The 7,403-nt window shown below is 45.6% G+C and overlaps 1 long non-coding RNA gene across 1 annotated transcript; it reads right to left on the bottom strand.

Annotated features, from left to right (window-relative positions):
- Positions 1-516: 516 nt before the first annotated feature.
- On the bottom strand, positions 517-7,171 carry LOC309541509. The gene is made up of 3 exons (XR_014223776.1): positions 7,000-7,171; positions 6,312-6,559; positions 517-856 (listed from the first exon to the last, which is right to left on the bottom strand). It is a non-coding gene; the product is annotated as an uncharacterized lncRNA (long non-coding RNA).
- Between the last annotated feature and the right edge of the window lie 232 nt (positions 7,172-7,403).

The raw sequence follows: 7,403 nt of genomic DNA, 5'->3' as shown, positions 1-7,403 counted from the left end.
TAATCAGTTGTGGCTTCCTCAAAGAATCCTGGGAGCTGGAGTTTGTCAAGGGTGCTGAGAGCTGTTAGGACACACACACCCCACAGGGCTCCAATTCCTGGTGTGATTTCACAATCCACCTGTCTTCACAGGGAACTCTGGGAATTGCAGCCCTGGGAGGGGAAGAGGGGTGTTCTAACAGCTCCTAACTAGAGGGCAAGTGGCCCAATCTGGCAGGGCTCATCTTATTTCCCTTCCTTCCTTCCTTTTTACAAGTAAGCACAACAACAACAACATAAATAAAGAGACCAGCATGGAATCAGTAAGCACACAAAAAAAGGCAAATACAGTGCAATTCCTCCAATAATTGAAATACTTTATTGTCACTTGTACAACTTGTATACAGTGAGATTACACGGGCAGCCCCCATTCAGCTCTCTTAGTCTTAATTCCCCTTGTTTACTGACGCACACCCACCAAACCCGGAAGTCAGTTGCCCTGTTGTTATCTTTTCATTCAGCAGCCCCTAACAGCCCACGGATAGAAGCTGTTCTTTACCCTGTTGGTGCGACTAATCAGGCTTCTATATCTTCTGCCCGAGGGCAGGAGATCAAGAAAGTGCTGGCCAGGGTGTGAATCATCCCTGAGAATCTTCCTCACTCTCCTGAGGCAACGTTCTTCCGCTATTTCATCCAGAGGATTCACGGGACAGCCCATAATATCTTGTGCTGTATTCACCACCCTCTGTAGGCACTTCCTATCAGTTGATGTCAAACCAGCATACCACACCGTGATGCAGTATGAAAGGACACTTTCTATTGTGGACCGGTAGAAGGAGATCATCAAATGTTGACTGACATCGTTCTTTCGCAATACTCTGCAATAATGCACAGAAATGGGGAGGAAATTAATACCAATGGAATAGCCACACACTTAAAACTGCAAAAAATGCCCATCTATTTGCTAGTACAGTGGTACCTCGGATTAAGTACTTAATTCGTTCTGGAGGTCCGTACTTAACCTGAAACTGTTCTTAACCTGAAGCACCACTTTAGCTAATGGGGCCTCCCGCTGCCACCGTGCAATTTCTGTTCTCATCCTGAAGCAAAGTTCTTAACCTGAAGCACAATTTCTGGGTTAGTGGAGGCTGTAACCTGAAGCATATGTAACCTGAAGCGTATGTAACCCGAGGTACCACTGTATTTGAGTTTAGCTGCGATACCGTTCAGCACTTTACTTAACCAAGCCCATTCCTTTCCTGCCTTGCTAATTTGGTGTCCTGTCTGCTGCTTAGTTTACCTGCTGTCAAAATGTCTCTGGTTTTTTGTTTTTGTTTTGTTTTTTTTAATAAAAAAGAATGTGTGCCCTCCCCCCAAGAAAAAGGCAAACAAACTTCGAGACTGCTTCAGGAACCCAAAATCCTCAGAAATGGCACCTCATTACCATGGAAGCCCAGAGGCAGCCTTTATAGCCCAAAGAAGACTGGGGGGTTTCCCACTGGCAGATGCCATTTAACAAGCAATCTGCTATGTTGGAGCTTGCCTTCTGCTTTTAAGTGGGCCCCAGATAAGATCAGAAGCCCCTTGCAATACATAGCCGGGGCTCAAATTGACACAAGGTTATAGCAGAAACTAATGTAGAGGTGGAGAGAGAGAGAGAGAGAGAGAGAGAGAGAGAGAGAGAGAGAGAGAGACTCTGTCTTGGCATCTCCCCTGAATTAATGAAGGTTGCTGGTAATGCGATGTGCTGCTTTTATGAAGATGCTGAGGCACGTGGAGGATTCAAAGAGAGCAAACTGCTCGATATTCGGTCAGACCATCAGGCCTCCTCCTCCTCCTCCTCCTCCTCCTCCTCCTCCTTCTTCCTCCTCCTCCTCCTCTTCTTTGGCGATCACTCGTAGCTGAGTAAGATTGTCTTCCATAAACACTGTTTTAACAATGAGTCCATAGGACTCCATAGGAGTCCAAGGAACACAATGAGACATTACACATTAAAAGTTTCCCGGTACAGGGCGGCCTTCAGATGTCTATGGAGAGTTGTATAGATTTGCTATAAAATAGGAATGTTCACACATTACATCTGATAACTGTACAGTCTAATGTCCAATGACAAAAAAAGCTGAACTGTACACAGTTATTCAGGTGTTCGATGAGTATAAATTCTGTGCATCTGGGTACACCAAGAGTTAAGGCTAGACCTGGATAGATCAGCTGGATAGAGCGGGGTGCTGATAACGCCAAGGTTTCAGGTTTGATCTCCATATTGGACAGCTCCATATTCCTGCGTTGCATGGGGTTGGACTAAATGATCTTCAGGGTCCCTTCCAATTCTACAATCCTATGAATTTATGTACAAATTGACAAGTATACTCTTTCACAGATCGTGAAGCTGAGGCTCCAATACTTTGGCTACCTGATGAGAAGAGAATCATAGAATCATAGAATCATAGAATCATAGAGTTGGAAGAGACCACAAGGGCCATCGAGTCCAACCCCCTGCCAAGCAGGAAACACCATCAGAGCACTCCTGACATATGGTTGTCAAGCCTCTGCTTAAAGACCTCCAAAGTAGGAGACTCCACCACACTCCTTGGCAGCAAATTCCACTGTCGAACAGCTCTTACTGTCAGGAAGTTCTTCCTAATGTTTAGGTGGAATCTTCTTTCTTGTAGTTTGGATCCATTGCTCCGTGTCCGCTTCTCTGGAGCAGTAGAAAACAACCTTTCTCCCTCCTCTATGTGACATCCTTTTATATATTTGAACATGGCTATCATATCACCCCTTAACCTCCTCTTCTCCAGGCTAAACATGCCCAGCTCCCTTAGCCGTTCCTCATAAGGCATCGTTTCCAGGCCTTTGACCATTTTGGTTGCCCTCTTCTGGACACGTTCCAGTTTGTCAGTGTCCTTCTTGAATTGTGGTGCCCAGAACTGGACACAGTACTCCAGGTGTGGTCTGACCAGAGCAGAATACAGTGGCACTATTACTTCCCTTGATCTAGATGCTATACTCCTATTGATGCAGCCCAGAATTGCATTGGCTTTTTTAGCTGCCGCGTCACACTGTTGGCTCATGTCAAGTTTGTGGTCAACCAAGACTCCTAGATCCTTTTCACATGTACTGCTCTCAAGCCAGGTGTCACCCATCTTGTATTTGTGCCTCTCATTTTTTTTGCCCAAGTGCAATACTTTACATTTCTCCCTGTTAAAATTCATCTTGTTTGTTTTGGCCCAGTTCTCTAATCTGTCAAGGTCGTTTTGAAGTGTGATCCTGTCCTCTGGGGTGTTAGCCACCCCTCCCAGTTTGGTGTCATCTGCAAATTTGATCGGGATGCCCTTGAGTCCATCATCCAAGTCATTGATAAAGATGTTGAATAAGACCGGGCCCAAGACAGAACCCTGTGGCACCCCACTAGTCACTCTTCTCCAGGATGAAGAGGAACCATTGATGAGCACCCTTTGGGTTCGGTCAGTCAGCCAGTTACAAATCCACTGAGTGGTAGCATAGTCAAGACCGCATTTTACCAGCTTCTTTACAAGAATATCATGGGGCACCTTGTCAAATGCCTTGCTGAAATCAAGGTAGGCTACATCCACTGCATTCCCTTCATCTACCAGGCTTGTAATTCTGTCAAAAAACAAGATCAGGTTAGTCTGACATGACTTATTTTTCAGAAATCCATGCTGACTATTGGTGATCACAGCATTCCTTTCTAGGTGCTCACAGACTGTTTGCTTAATGATCTGCTCCAGAATCTTCCCTGCTATTGATGTCAGACTGACTGGGCGGTAATTATTTGGGTCCTCTCTTTTCCCCTTTTTGAAAATAGGGACAACATTTGCCCTCCTCCAGTCTGCCGGGACTTCGCCTGTTCTCCAGGAATTCTCAAAGATGACTGCCAGTGGTTCTGAGATCACATCTGCCAGTTCTTTCAATACTCTTGGATGCAGTTCATCTGGCCCTGGAGACTTGAATACATCTAATCTAGCCAAATATTCTTGTACTATCTCCTTAGTTATTCTGGGCTGTGTTTCCTTTGCTGAATCATTTGCTTCAAATTCTTCAGGTCGGGCATTGTCTTCTTTATCGGAGAAGACTGAGGCAAAGAAGGCATTGAGGAGTTCAGCCCTTTCTGTGTCCCCTGTTTGCATTTCACCATCTTCTCCTCTGAGTGACCCCACTGTTTCTTTGTTCTTCCTTTTGCTACGAACATACCCATAAAAGCCTTTTTTGTTGCTTTTAACCTCTCTAGCAAGCCTGAGTTCATTCTGTGCTTTAGCTTTTCTGACTTTGTGTCTACACGTGCTGGCTATTTGTTTGAATTCCTCTTTGGTGGTTTCCCCCCTTTTCCATTTTTTGTACACATCCTTTTTTAATCTTAATTCAGTTAAAAGTTCTTTAGATAGCCACCCTGGTTTCTTTAGGCACCTTCCATGTTTCCGTCTCATTGGTATTGCCTGACGTTGTGCTTTTACTATCTCCGTCTTAACAAACTCCCAGCCATCATGAACTCCCTTTCCTTTTAGTATTGCTGTCCATGGGATCTCACCCAGCACTTCCCTAAGTTTTATGAAGTCGGCTTTCTTAAAGTCAAGAAATTGAGTCCTAGTATGCTTGGCTGCTACTTTCCGCTGTATAGTAAACTTCAGAAGAGCATGATCACTCGCGCCTAATGATCCTTCCACATCTACCCCACTAACCAGGTCATCAACATTGGTTAGGACCAGGTCTAAAATGGCTGTTCCTCTTGTTGCTTCTCCCACTTTCTGGACAATGAAGTTGTCTGCAAGGCCAGTGAGGAATCTGTTTGACCTTATGCTCTTGGCTGAGTTTGACGTCCAACAAATATCCGGGTAATTGAAGTCCCCCATTACTACTATCTCCCTTCCTTTTGCATGCTTGGCCATCTGTTCCAGGAAGGCATCATCTATGTCCTCCGTTTGGCTTGGGGCTCTATAGTAAACTCCCACAATGAGGTCTCTGTTATTCTTCTCTCCCTGAATTTTGACCCAAATGCTCTCACTTTGGCTTTGAGGTTCTAAATCTTGGATCTCTTCACAGGTATACACACCCCTGACATATAACGCCACTCCTCCTCCTTTCTTGTCTGGTCTGTTTCTCTGAAATAGATTGTATCCCTCCATTATTACATTCCAATCGTGGGACTTATCCCACCAGGTTTCAGTGATGCCTATTATGTCATATTTAGTTTGCTGTACCAAGAGCTCAAGCTCATCTTGTTTATTTCCCATGCTTTGCGCATTAGTGTACAGACATTGAAGTCCATTAATCATTCCCCCGTGTCTCTTATTTAAGGATTTTTTCCTCCCTCCACTAGGTCCGCGTGCTGTTTGCTCCATTTGGTCTATGACATTTGGATGATCATCTTCATTAATTGATAGACTCCTACCTTCAGGAGCACTGTCTCCCTCCCCCACATTAGTCAGTTTAAAGCCCTCCTGATGAGGTTTCTGAGATTTTTGGCAAAAACATTTCTCCCAACCGTTGTGAGGTGCAGCCCATCACTTGCCAGAAGTCCATCTTCAAGAAACTGCAGTCCGTGATCTAAGAATCCAAACCGTTCCTGTTTACACCATTTGCGAAGCCAGCTGTTCACTTCCACTATTTTCCCCTCTCTCCCTGGGCCACGTCGTTCAACTGGGAGGACAGACGAGATGACAATTTGTGCATTTAGTTGCTTCAATTTCCTGCCGAGAGCCTCGTAGTCTCTTTTGATCTTCTGGAGGCTATTGCTTGCAGTGTCATTGGTTCCCACATGAACCAACAGGAAGGGGTATTCGTCAGTGGGTTTTATGATTCCTTGCAGTCGTTCAGTTACATCTTGGATCTTAGCCCCGGGGAGACAGCACACTTCCCGAGACATCTTGTCAGGCCCACAGATCACTGCTTCTGTTCCCCTCAGTAGGGAATCCCCTATCACCACTACACGCCTCCTCTTGGGTTTGGTCGGGGTTCTTCCGTGAGCTGTCCGTTCCAAGGTTGCCTGCACATTCCCTGAGGACTGACTTTGCTGCTCGTCTTCATATACCTGATCGACTGTAATGAGGGAGAGATCCTCAAATGGAGTCTGCAATGGAGTCTCCCTGGAAAAGACCCTGATGTTGGGAAAGATGGAGGGCAGAAGGAGAAGGGGACGACAGAGGACGAGATGGCTGGACAGTGTTCTCAAAGCTACGAACATGAGTTTGACCAAAACTGTGGGAGGCAGTGGAAGACAGGAGTGCCTGGTGTGCTCTGGTCCATGGGGTCACGAAGAGTCGGACATGACTAAACGACTAAACAACAACAACACTCTTTCACAAGCACACCTACATGGATAGAGAGAGCTTCTTCCCGTCTTCAGCATGAAATGTAGACAAGCCAATGTAAATAAATGACTGTGGCTCCTCGTAAATAAATGACTGTGGCTCCTCATTTGGACCCTGAGTAATTTCCCCGCTTCTTTTCCAAGACATGCGAAAGGAAGTGCTCTCCTCTTTCACTTTGCTTTCATTTCCTGGGGCTGGAGACAGGTGCCAAAAGCAGAATCTGGGGCTCAGCGCCTTATCGCAAATGAAACCCTGTTTCAGTTTATCAAAAGAACAGTAGGCGAGACATTAGCACAGTGAATAAATAAATATTCACACTTCACCGCTTCTCTGGGATTGCTCCCTGTTAAGCAGATTTCGATCTTGTAGAATGCAGGAAAAGAGACTGTTGATATTCTTTAAACATATATTGGGACATCCCTGATTCCTTGTAAAGTATCCCATGCGTGCGTTTATAGCAGTGCAGTAATTAAGACAGAAATCGCTTCAGGATGTTTGATGTTTAAAGCTGTAAATTATACTTCTCCCAAATAAAAGAAGGAAGAACGTGCCTCACGCTAGCCAAGATTCCTGTTATTTTTGATCACGCAGAAGACATTTACATTAACGATGGTGCATCAGAATACTAAGTTTTCGGGTATGCAGTATTCAGCTGTGTTGCGATTTGTAGCATTTCCCTGAGAAGGTCTTACCTGGTTTCAGGGCTGGCCAGTCCGTGAGGTAAACTGAGGCAGATGCCTCAGGTGACAGAATCCAAGGGTAACCTCTACTGGTGTGCTCCCTGCTTCCACTTCCAGAGAAGCTTTGTGGCAGATTCTGGGTTCGAGAAAATCTCACGAAGGTCCCACAGCATCTCAAGAGAGCTCTGTGAAATCACGTGGAGGCCTCGTGTGACCTTCCCAAGGCCCTGGTAAGCGAGGCAGAGCTTGCAAACCTTGCAGTGTTGGTGGGTCTCATGATGTGCTTTGCAACACATGACAGTCAGCTGACAATCAGGCCTTGCAGAGCCCTTTGCATGGCACTTTGAACAGGGCTTTACAAATGCCACCGACTGGGCGATTCCCTGCAAAACCAGACAATTGCCCACAAGCGGCCT

This window comes from Podarcis vaucheri (genome assembly GCF_965113315.1).
Source record: "Podarcis vaucheri genome assembly, chromosome: 10".
NCBI classification, from domain to species: domain Eukaryota; kingdom Metazoa; phylum Chordata; class Lepidosauria; order Squamata; family Lacertidae; genus Podarcis; species Podarcis vaucheri.
This window is presented reverse-complemented; position numbering and strand designations above follow the sequence as displayed.